At 42.1% G+C, this 12,815-nt stretch overlaps 1 long non-coding RNA gene across 1 annotated transcript; it reads left to right on the forward strand.

The window, feature by feature from the left end:
• LOC110394955 lies at window positions 364–4,207 on the forward strand. The gene is made up of 2 exons (XR_002436059.1): window positions 364–1,560; window positions 2,543–4,207. It is a non-coding gene; the product is annotated as an uncharacterized LOC110394955 (long non-coding RNA).

Below are 12,815 nucleotides of genomic sequence, written 5' to 3' on the forward strand. Positions count from 1 at the left end.
GTCATTTATAGGATCACACTGCCTGGTGGGCTACAGTAATCCTGCCATCAGTCAGTGCACTGGTGTTCATCTCCTTCCTCCACTGTTTCCTCTTCCTTCTTGTTGTTGCTAAAAGGTTCTAATCTCACACTTACTGCTGCTAAGTTCCAGCTCATTTCTATTTCTTAACTCACTCTTTCTGATTCTGAAAAGACATGCAATCCTGATGATGCCATCTTATCCTCATTAGTATCTTCTTGGAACTGCTCTTTTACATAAAATAATAATGTAAATCTCAAAATAGAATTAGGAGAATCATGAGAACTTGGTTGCTTTTTTATTATTTATTAATTAATTTATTTATTTTTGAGGGAGTTGCATCAATTCAAATAATGTGAGATAGCGTGTGCCTGTGCACTTCATCGGGGCTCGTAGGCTTGTGAATCCAACCATGTGAACGGGCTCTGCATTCACAGGAAATCACTATAGTTTCTTCATGCAATCAATTAAATGGTACAGTGCACAGTCATCAAAAATGGAGCATCCCACTGCCTGTAGTGAAGTGCTTTATCCTAATCTTTGCCTGCCAAGTATCAGAGGAACACCTATCTCTAGACTGAATAAATGTAAATAGATGTAACTCTCAGCCTAAGTTAGCAAACTTTCCAATTTCTGGATGTAAACTGAGAGAATATAATTTCCTCATGCTCTTCCCGAGAAAACATTTTAAGAAATCACAGGTGGAGGATTTGTGATTTTAGGGGGCCAGCGCAGCAGGTCTCCCTCTGGTGCTGCAGCCAAAACAACGGATTCACAAGTCCTGCAAAGGTGCATTTGGCAAAGCAGCAGCAATTCTGTAGTAGCTGAAATACAAATAAAGGCGAAAGGCAAATGCCTGAGGATGAGTCAGCCAGGAGCCGAATGCATTTTCTCCTAAGTGGGCTTTTCTGTAGATCACACTGAGACTTAGAAACCAAGATAAGGCTGCAGGTTCTGCGCTTGAACTTTTTACTAATCTGTGATTAATTGCTAGAGAATGACATCAGAAATGTCCCTGCTCTTTTCCTCCTTTCTTTTTTTTCCAGCTCCTATTTCTTCAGCCTTCTGTTCTCGTGCCTTTTCCCTTTTCTCTTTCATTTTTTCTCCTAATTAAATATAAAGTACTGCACATTCTTGTTTATCATTCGCCATATATAACTTTTCACCAGCAATTCCAGATCCAGAAATGATTTTAACTGGCAGTTTGTAATTAAATAAAGACAGAAGGTCTGTAAGTTTCATCTGCATATCTGCATTTCTTCCGTGTGCTTTTGCTTTGCACGTAACTGTGTAAAATCAGGACTTTTTCCATGTGCACACACATGGACATTTCTGCTTTCAGAGCTGATCAGATCGGTATTATTTAGGTCACACTGAGTCAGGAAGGCTGTGCTGACGGAGCAGTGTTACTGAGGAGAGTGACTTATTTTCCTGAGAGGGGAAAATGTGAGCGTAATGTGCAGCTAAATGAGATGAAGCCCAAAAGGATTTAACACAAAATCGCGCTTTTCTTCTGATTTGTCTTTGGGTAAAGCTCTACAGGTAAGATTACTCTTCTTTTTCTTTCTTTCTTCTTCTTCTTCTTCTTTTTTTTTTTTTTCCCCAACCGCTTCTAAATTAGGCAAGGCTGCCTGCATGGCCGCAGCGGCGCGGCCTGCACAGCACTTCCTGCCAGGCCCGGGCCGGGGCCGAGTTCTCCAGCTCGGCGGCCCGGCTCGTCGCTGCAGGCCCGGGGAGAGGGCAGGCCGCGCCCCGCCTCCCGCAGCATCTGCCCGAGGTGTGTCGACAGCCGTCACTGCCGCTCCTGTCCCCGCGTGGAGGGGCGGCCCGGGCTGACGTTAGCAGGAGCGCTGGAGTGGGACAGCTTGGCGTGGGGCTGCGCTGACATAGATCTCGCTGCAGCCTGGCTGCGCTGCGTGCTTGCTGCCCTTAGTATCAGTGCTGCTCACTGGGAACTTGTTATGAAGTTAAAGCCCGAAATAAAAACTACTTCCCAGAGCAGTAAGAAATATTTAAACGCTTCAGGCAGTCGGTCTGTGATTCAGAGATTTATTTATAAAACTGTTGATTTTGGGACACTAAAGCATTGCATTTAAGCTGCAGAAATGAGTCATATTTGTGGGAGGTAATTACTACCAGAACACACAACCAACTTTTGTAGGTTTCTTTGTAAAATGTCCACTTCTGATCTGCAACTACTAAAAATAAGAAGTTTGGTTGGATTTCAGCTTAAGTTATCTTTATGGAGTTATGTGGCTTTGTACATAAATCCTGTTTTTCTGACATGATAAAACAAATGACTTACACGCCTGGGAATTTATTTCAGTGTTTTATGTGGGCTCTTCTGACCAGGTAACTTTTTCAGCTTGTGAAGAACCAAAGACTTCATTGTAACTCTTGAAGGAAATTTGTTTGTCAGGGGAATTATTGTAGCAAGCATCTACAAACATTGTTTGTTAGTCATAAAGATCTTTGAATTTCTTGTTTTATCCCCAAACACAATAATTTACTCTGTTTTGAGCAGGTCCTGGGAACTGAGGGAGCTCCAGATGTCGAACACCTGCAGGAACTACTTGCAGGGAACTTTCTTCGTTATCCCTCGGTCATGACTGTGGAATTTGAGTTTATTTAACTTGTGGTCACTTAGCAGCACTCCCCACCAGAGATGAGTCAGATGCTGTGCCACCTCTCCCAAGGGATACTGCTGCAGTTGGGTTCAGAAAATTAATGTCATCCATCCTGGCACATGAAGCTTAGATCGTTTTTTCCCATGCCATGAAGGGAGAACATAAGGAGCTCCATTAGCCCCAGCAGCCTTTCACTGCTTGTAGACCAAAAGCGGAGGTGCTATCCAGAATTCAAACCACAGGCCTCTGGATATCTCCTTCCTCTCCAAAATTTGCAATTACAGAAGAGGCCTTCCTTTAAAAACTGCAATTACCTGTGTCAGTAACATGCCAGCAGTCAGTAGGCTCTGCACCAGCTCCTGGGAATGTCACAACTGACCACATCTGGAAGCCTTTCTTCTGACTTCTGTGCTCCCATGCAGTGAATCCTGCTCCCACGGACAGCACGGCCTCAGTGTGGGGCAGCAGGCAGAGATGGGAAGGGTGGACACTTGCCATCCAAAGCTTTACGAGAAAGAGAACTAAATACTATCACCCTTTACTGTGCCTCCTTGAGCAGCCCCACCTGATTCCCAGGATTCTCTCACAAGAAGTTCTTCGTTTATTTTTCTTGTATTTTCTTGCTTGTTGCTGTTGTTTTATTTGTTTTCTCTTTGCTTGGATCAAATTTTAGTTACCAGCTCACTCTGGGCAAACATGCTTGGCCGTGTTCATTGATTGTCCTCCCTTTCAGCAGCACTGGCTGACATGGGCCTGTCCACATCAAAGGAGCTCCTGTGCAGCAGGGATGCTGCTGGGACATGCCCCCATGGGAAGAAGACTGAGTGAGTGTCCACTCAGTGCTCACCACACCTGGAGTCACCTGCCTGTGGGATGTCACCTGGGGCTGGTTTCCACCAGCACTGAGGAGGGCTTGGATACTCTGTCCATTAAGTTACAAATTGCATCTTAGATTTGTGTCAGTACTAGTGCTACAGAAGAATAGGGCTGGAAGGAAAATTGTGTTTTTCCTTGAATTCATTGTGTAGGAAAATAGGGATTATAATTTCAGTCTGCTCACGCTACTGTCTTCAATCAAGAAGCAAGGGTCCCCAAACTTTGAGAGAAAAAGATAAAACCTGGTACTAAGTATTTATATAGCAAGATGCTCTTTAGGCAAAGTTCTTCCTAAAATCAAACTTAGTTTTGCATGTGAGGTTCATGAAAGATGAGCACAAATCTTTTCTTCTGATGGTTTCTTTGGTGACTTTTAAAAGGAAACAGTTGCATCCTCCCAAAAATGCAGTGATGGCCTTAGAAAACTATTTCACAAGATGTCCACAAGTTATGAATATTATTTCACAGAATAGTCACGATCAAAATGGCTTAAAGATAAAGCTAAGCATAGATATTTCTCTTTCCACATACATCTTAAAGCTTTCAGTGTCAGTTCTAGATGGTGGCTTAACCAAACGATCCTTACCATAGTGTTAGCAAAGCAGTTTAATGGCTGTGGTTCTTAGAAATTAGTGTATTCTGAATTCAGCATTCACATGCAATAAAGTTAAACACATTTTCACTAAGCCTAAATATTCCTTAGATGTAATTCAACTTAGTAAGCTCAAATCAGATAATTTTTGTCAACAGTTTTTTAAATCCCTGATTTTAGAAGCTAAGCTTGCCTGTGTCAAAGAGAGGTCTCTGTTAAAGGCCTCAAGCTGACCTGGCAATCCCCGCTCAGCATCAGGCTGTGTCGTGAAGGGCATGAGGCAGTTGAAGGGCTGAATGCTCGTTAAAGCTGGTATGCTTTTCTGACTCATGACTTCTCCTGCAGCAGTGAAAGAACACTGGATTCTGCTCCACTTGGGCATTTAGATCTGCTCAACAGTTACCTGGAGTTGAGTTTACATAGTTGCAAAATATTCCCTGCACCAGACCCTGGTAGAAACAAGCATTTCCCTGGAAAAGCCATGTCCCAGTCATGTCTTGCACCACACTGGCAGTTCCACTGCTGTTTCACTGGAGAGAGAAATACAAGAGAAGGGAATCATATTTAAATTGTTTACACTTCTTGAGCCTGCTGTAAGTCCCATTAAATTATGTTTCCGCATTACAGTTACTTGGTTACGAGATATCACTGTTGCTCCAGCACAAACAAACAAGGGGCATTTATTGCTGTTACTGTGCTGCTAGGCTTGATTGCCAGTGGCAAGGCCAAACACAGTTTTGGATGATGTTCGCTGAAATCCCACCATATTCCACCTGAATCTCCATATCCCACCTGAAACAAGGGATGCAAAGCCATCCCAGGAGAGTACCTGGTACCACTTCTGCAAGATAAAGAAGATGAAGGCAAATGAAAGGTGTAATGCTTCTGCAAGGAGCTTGGTTAGCAGCAAGGAGAGGTTGGATAGAAAGCTTAAAGGATTTGCCAAGTAAATACTGCACAGATCCCACCCTAAGTGTTAAACTAAGCTTCCTCCCTGCTCCATGGTCCCACTGTTTTTAGGCAGTTAGTTCGTGCAGCCTCCTGTAAGTGCCACAAGTGAAAACTCTTCTTTATGGCGTGTCCCCCTTTCTAACAAACAAACAGCGCCTTGCCCTAAGGCTTTGCGGTGAGATGGTGTTCAGACCAATAACTGACCTTCTTGAGATGAACACCAGACCAAAACCTCCCTTCTGATGGCACAGCACCATGGAGGAGGGCACTGAGCCCTGTGCCCCATGGTGTCAGGGCTGCCAGCATCCACCCAGTATGGGCTCCTCACTCTCATCTTCCATGGCCATTCCTCCACTCCCATGCTTGCTGGCCCTCTGACCACTGGCTCCTATGAGATGCTCATTGCAGCTCCAGTTCTGCACAGGATTGGCAAGCACAGGCCTTGACCTAACGGGGACTTGCTATGTGCCTTTGTGGTTCTCTGTTTTTCCTGCTTTGTTAAGGACTCTACCTTGTGGCTTCTCCTGAGATACTTCCTTGATATGGGGAAGCGTAAGAAAGGCTGCCTGCAGGCAGAAAAACAGTGAAACTGCATTTTGTAATGGAGCTTGGGTTCTGGGCCTCTTATTTAAGTGTTTGTATGGGCAGTATGCTGCATTTCCAAGCCAGTTACTTCCAGCGATTCACCTTCGGGGCGCTTAGAAGTGTGGTGGGGACTACAGAGATAAAGATTGGTTACAGACTAATGATAAAAAAAGAAAGAAATTTTAGTGAAACAATTTAAGTGCTAACTCACAATTTGTTTGCCAAGTTTTAGTCCAGTTGAGCTGAAGTGGCCAAGTTCTGAATGCCAACAATTGAGGTTTGTAAAGGAAATACCAAATCAACCTTGGCGGAAAAAGAGGCAGACATTAAATTACAGAGCAAAGAATGCATTTGCTTTGTAGGTTTAGAAATAAACAAGTTACTTAGAAGAAAATAAGTTTGAGGGTTTTTTGATTGTTTGATTCCTGTGTGTAAGCACCATGGGGCCAAAGCAGAAAAGTGCAGGGTTTGTCAGCAACTGTTGAACTGGAGCATTCTACAAAATTGTTGGTGAGGGAAGCAGGGAAGGGGACTGGTACAGGGAAGTGCTGCAGAAATGCTCAGAAACTTGCTCTGTCTCATCATGTAAAGATTTAGAAAGAACGGAGACCTCAGTCTTGACTCTTCTTATTTCAGCAAGTGCCAAAAACACACATTCTTTAATGTATACAATAGCTTTTCTTGGATACATTGTCGACACTGTACACTTGTCATTGGACAGGCTTGTGTAATTTTCCCTCTACAATGTGTAACAGTGTGCCCGCGAATTCCTGCAGCAGGAGACCAGCTGAATTCACTGTGAGCACTATCTTCCATCCAAGAGGCATTCCACTGGAGCTGGAGAAACTATTCACAGCGTGGGGACTGCCAAGGCACGCTGGAATGAGGATATCAAAATCTTCTCCTGAAATATTATTTCAGTCATTTCAGTTTTATAAAGGACAAAAGAAAACATTACACATTGCACGGGCAGGCTTATTTTTCTACTCTGCAAGGCTGAATGTATTTCATCCAGAAGTGACAGCTGAGCCTGAAACACCACTTTTCAGAATTAGCAGGTTCCTTTTGTAGTGCAGCTTGCCAAATCCCAGCTTCCACACCCAGAGGTGGACATCAGAGAGGGAAATGACAAAGCATAGGTGCTGTTTCTTGCACAGGACCAACCTAAACATAACTTGGTCAAGGAAACCCTGCATCAGCTAGATCCACAACAGCCACACTGTCCCGTAGTTAGCAGCAGAGACTGGCAGCCAATAGCCATGATTTCCAGATTGCTTTGTGCATGTTACCTATGAGTGGCTATCATCCTGTTTGCAACTTGCTAGCTCAGTGCAATGCTTTCCTGTTCAGTTAAGCAGATGTCAAGCTGCAGGGGAGTATTTCTGGAATTTCTGCTGTAAATTATTCAAATGTGAAAAAGAAGCAGCACCAGCTAGTATTTGGGTACTCAATCACATACAGCAGTCACTTGTACATCCCTTTTGTAGTGGTTATAATAAGCCACTGCTGCAGTTCCACTTATTCTGTGTCATGCGTTTCTGTTCTTTCTGAAATGTCCTTTTCTATTTAAAAAGGTGTTCAATAAATTCTAAGTAAATATGGGAACACTTTATCATGTGTGAATTGGTAGCTCTTATGATGCTACTTTCCCTTAATCGAAGCATGAACTTTCTAGTTTTAGCCTATCAAACAAAATCTGTAACATCAGGAATACATTATTTAATTTTCCTGATATAGTCCTTGCTGAAGGTAAATAAGATATCATAGCAATATCATTCACTCAGTTACAGTTCTGGCTGTGTCAGCATTTACATTGCAAACCTCTTCTTTCAGGGGTTTATGATGCAGCCATAAAATGCACTCTCATCTTAAACTTGGCACACAGGGTCCCAGTCTGGCAATGAATTTATTTTACAAAATGCAAGAACAATGCAATGTCTGTCTGGCTGTGTACAAGTTAAAATTCTTCAGCAAGGGAGTGGGCCTATGTAGAGAAGCCCATGAAGTAGCCACATGGCTAGTACCCTGCTGCAGCCTTTGAATGTCACCAGACGCATAAAGTCCAAGAGTGTCAGTGCCAACAACATTTCGTGACATTTTGCACACATGCAGTGGGCTTAATCCAGAGTCCGATATTTTGGGAGGCTGCTGCCTTGGTCCTGCCTGCAATCTGTGTCCTTGTGTGATTCTGTGTAATTATGTGATCCCATGTAGTCCTTGAGGCTGGGTGTCTTTCCCCAGCCTGTGATGGGTAGGCCTCTGCCACAGAGCCTCTGAGCTCCTCCTTCATGGCTGTGTCCTCACTGAGGCTCTCCGAGACCATCTTGGTGTCACCAGAAAGCTATTCGTCTTCTGCTAACACCGCAGCATAACCACAGGAGTTGGACTCAGTCCTTATTGGTCCCTTCCAACTCAGGATATTCAATGATTCTGTAACTTAGATAGGTTCACATCTCTGGATTTGCCACCAAATTGTCTTTTCCAAAGCCGTTTGAATATGAAAACACAAGCCACCTCAGAAGGGCAGATGCAGCACCCCTTGCTCAAGCACTCCCTCTCTCAGCTCCCACTCAGTGCCAGCCCTCAGCTTTCAGGAACAACTTGTTGTGGCTTGCAATAGTCCCCAGCTGAGCTGAGCAACTCGAGTAGCACTGGTTGAGCCTCGCAGGCTTCATATAGAATCACCAACAGGCAATCATATATACACAGTATTGTAATATACAACAATTATGTAGCTACTGTTATCAGCCATTATATAACAGACTTGAATCAAAACAGAAAGCATAATGAGATTCTATCTAGAATCTATCTTTAAGGCAAGGATGCAGGATGTCAAGTTTCCAAAGATTAATTCACTCTCTTCTTATGACATTTCCTTCTGGAATTAAAAAGCCAGCCCTCCAGGTTCCCTCTGTTTCTGTGATGCGGATGGTTGAAGATGGTGATACTGATTGCATATGCTTTAAAATGAGCAATTTGCTCCCATATCTTTAATCCAAGTAATATAAGGCTACTTTCAGGGGGAAAAAAAATCCCGGATATGGTTTTTAGTGTATACAAACAAAATAATAGTTTCAATAATGCCATCATCCTAAGTATAACTCAATAGACACCTAGTATTCTATAAGAACCAATGTAAGAAAAACAGACATGTTCAGACAGTTCTGAATACTTTAATCCAAAGTTTCCATTTGGATGTACATTCGGGGCATATTTTGCCTGTGTTGTTCACCTATTTATACCATTTGGAAGGAGATTATTTCCAGTCTCCAGAAATACAACTGATCTTTCAAACTCACTGACAATTCGTACCACAGAAATAGAAATGGTAGCAATTAGGTGATTAAGTCACTGACACAACCAATTCAATTAAATATTTGGACTCAGTTTTAAAATAAATGTTAACTGATAGTCAAGTCACTTCACTGTCTCTGAGGTACATTAAGAAATAGGAAGGAAATAAATCTTAATGTTAAAATATGCAAGCTGTCATAACAAGAGTTTGTGGAGAAAGAGTAAATAAAAAAAATGTGATTCAAATTGGAAAAAAGAACCAAAAATGTACATTCCACACTTGCTGAACCCAGAAGAGTCACAGTGATGTGCAGCCTCCTCTGTGCAGAATAAGACTTTGCTTCATTTTTTTTCAAACTAGGGAAGGCATATGCATTTTGTGAGCATAATAAAGGCATGTGTTAAGCAAATATGTTCAACTTTGTGCTGGAAAAGCAGGACAGAGTTCTCTGAAGTGTCACCTTTTTAAGAAAAAACTTAGGTGGCTGAAGTGTGTATCGTCACCGGCTTTCAATCCTGAAGGAAGGCAATGGCAGAAGAATCCTCGTATCAGATAGTGACCGAGCTGTAATATTAGCAGAAATGTTGAACCTGTGAATCTAAATAACAAAATGCTTTAATGGCAGCAAAGACTGAAAACAAATCACTCAGGAATCTTATTAAGACCTCTGATAAATTCTTAGACTGAGTCTGAAACTGGTAGAGCTATCCCCATTGTTGTGATGTTATTTGTTTGTGGTTATGGAGACAAGATGTTTTCTCTGTGCTAAAACCCTCAGAATGACTGACAGAATGCAAAGAATGAGAATATAGGTCTCAAGTGAAAAACTGTATGAAAAACTCACATCAGCTTTCCTGGAATTTTCCTTAGAATATGTGAGTTAAGGAAATAGTCTGACATTTTGAAGAAAATGGACAGGGCAATTTATCTTTCTCTGCATAAGTCTTTCCCCTCTCTGTACTCAGTGATCATGTAAAATTACTGGAAGGAGCACATGGAGAAACCACGTCTTCTGCCTGTTTACAGGGCAGGTGCACTGGGGGCCTTTACTCTGCCCAAAAAGGGGGGAAAAAGCTGCAGCCCAAAGAGCCAGTATCTCAGACTTGTGTACAGTTTGGAACAGGTTGCCCAGAGAGGTTATAGAGTCTCCCTCTTGGAGATATTAAAAAGATTTCTGGGTATGGTCCTGGGCAGCCTGCTCTGAGTGTCTCTGCTTGAGTCAGGGGTTGGACAAGATGACCTCTAGAGGTCCTTTACAGATTCAAGCACTCTTTGATTCTGTATTCTGTGGTATTTAGACAACAGTGCAGAAAGCTGAGTTGAACACAGATCTCCCTTGAAGAGTAATATTTGTCAGCGATCAGACCTGACGGTATGGGGAGACAAGCAGCAGGGATGAGCCAGCCCTCCTCTTCCTCCACTCTCCCTCCTCCCACCACCGAGCTGGCAATGACTGTGGTCTGCGTGTTCACATTTTGACCATGGAAATGTTCACACGGCTGCATACTGTGTGGTCACCTGACTACAAACCTCAAGAATATAAAAACCAGCAAACTGGGTCAGAACCAGCCCATGTAGACCACAGTCATGTCCACAGTTTGTCTAAGAGCTGTGTTAGAGCCCCATGTAGAACAGGGCAACCACAGAATGAGCCTCCCCATTATCCTCCCCGTTTATAACCATTAGCATTTTAAAGAAGTTCACAGTAGGAAGTTCAGCTTGGAGCACTGGGCTTGTTGCTCACAGATGGACATATCCTCTGTGATAGTGTTTCATTACAAATCACAATTGACTGTTGTGCAACTGGCTGCAATTTGGTTATATACTGTAGCAATGCATTTCAAAGATTATTTTAAAATGGCAAGAAAAGAAGACGTAATTGTGATTGTTTTAAACTTACTGCTTGATGATGACCTTGAATGCCTCCAATTCTATTGTGACAGTGTCTAATCATCCTTTTTCCATTTTTCTTCCATAAACCATTCCTAATTTCAAAGATTTCCATTCTAAGAGAGGAGTCGCCTCATTTCTAAACTACAAAGTCCTAGCCACGTCAGAGTCCCTATTACAAACATTGTTCCATACTTCTGATCCTCATCGCACATGCTTTATTCATTGCAGTTCCACTGTACAGAGTCTGAGACGAGGTAACCAGACCTGCATATGGCATTTAAGAAGTAGGAGCACTTGTAGATCTGCCCTTAAATTCGCCATGATTGTTACTTTCAACCAAAAAGCATGAGGCTTACTCAGCAGACAAAATATGGCTGCAGATAAAGCTCTCCATTGTCATATTTAGACTAGAGCAGGGATCTTGCTAATTGAGTTGTAAGAGAAATACACAGCTGCCACAATTAATCCCTGTGCAATAGCGGGTAGCTCTGACCTCCTGGCTGAGATGGGAAGGCCCATGGAAGAAAAGGATGACAAACATTTGAAGAAAATGTCCATTTTTCAGTGGACCTTTGCACTGTAAAACAAGAGTGCTCTTGTTATTACTTGCTTTAATAGGTAAATATATTTTCTGGGAGAAATGGCTTCAGATTACAGTGAGAATTTGATCCCATGAAAACATTCTATTCATTTTATTTGTTCAGAGTGCTTTGCAAAGTTGATGGAGCCCATGTTCTTGACCTTAGCAGCCCATCATTAACCAAGTTTAACCCTTCACCTCAGTAAAAAAGAAAGAGTAGTATAAATATTTCTTAGTCTCATTTCCCATATTCCCAATGTTATTATTTGAGTGTCACACGGGCCCTTCACATATATTTGAAGCACATATGTTGAGAGGAGCCCTTTGACTCTGCCCTTTTTGTTATTTCAGTGTCCAGGAATGAAATGCACTGTTTATGTGTCTCCAGGCTTTGCACTTGTTCGTACTCTGTCCGTACTGTTCATAAGCTGGATTTATAAAACGGAATGACCTCAGCCACCTAGTTTTCAAGACCCGAGTCCAGATGCTGACACAAATCTTTAAGTCTGAAGCTCATTTCTTTATGTTACTGATGGTTTTTATTTTTTTTTCCTTGCTGGTTAGAAAAATACTTAATTGACATTAAAGAATCTGCATATCCAAACTTCTCTTTCACAGAAACTTTAAAACTCCCTTAGAGGCCACAGTTCCATCCTTATTTATTTAATTTTTCAAAATATACTTCTAAGAAGTTGTGGTTTCTCATCATTGCAGAAGACAGGCAGAACTCTGTGAGTTCAAGAGGCCAGATCTCGCCCTAAAAATAGCTATACGCTTGGAGTTGGACCTGAAAGATTCTCTATTGCCCAGATGGAGCAAACGGCAGTGCCTAGTGGTTGCAGGTTTTATAAAATATTTAATATTTGCAAAGTCCAAATTTCACAATATCCCAGAGTTACCCTCCTCTCCCGCCCAAAACAGGGAAATGTTACTATCCTTGTAGTTTCCATGGAAATAAATAGGAGGCATTACTTTCATAGAATCATAGAATCATTAACTCTGGAAAAGACCACTAAGATCATCTAGTCCAACTGGAGAGACTTACATAATTACACTATGATATTTGTTTTTAGCTGAGGATGAATTAGAAATCAGAAAGGTCTGACTCTTGCTAACATACTATTGCACCACACCATTGCTTTCTCTTCTCTGCTCTTAAACCACTATGCAGGAATGAAACATTCTCTGCCACTTTCTTATCACTTACTTTTACTTGAATCATTTCTTTTTCTTTTTCTTTTTTCCTGAGAAGGATTGAACTTATATAATTTTTGGTTCTCCTGTTGTGAAATAGACCCAGAATACCTTGGAGAAAGGCTTTAATAAAACAAGTGAATTCAAGGTAGGTCATGCTGGTAGGAAGTCTTGAGCTGGTTTTGGGATGTATGAACCTGCACG

The sequence above is a fragment of the Numida meleagris genome, chromosome 2, assembly GCF_002078875.1.
Source record: "Numida meleagris isolate 19003 breed g44 Domestic line chromosome 2, NumMel1.0, whole genome shotgun sequence".
Classification (NCBI taxonomy): Eukaryota; Metazoa; Chordata; class Aves; order Galliformes; family Numididae; genus Numida; species Numida meleagris.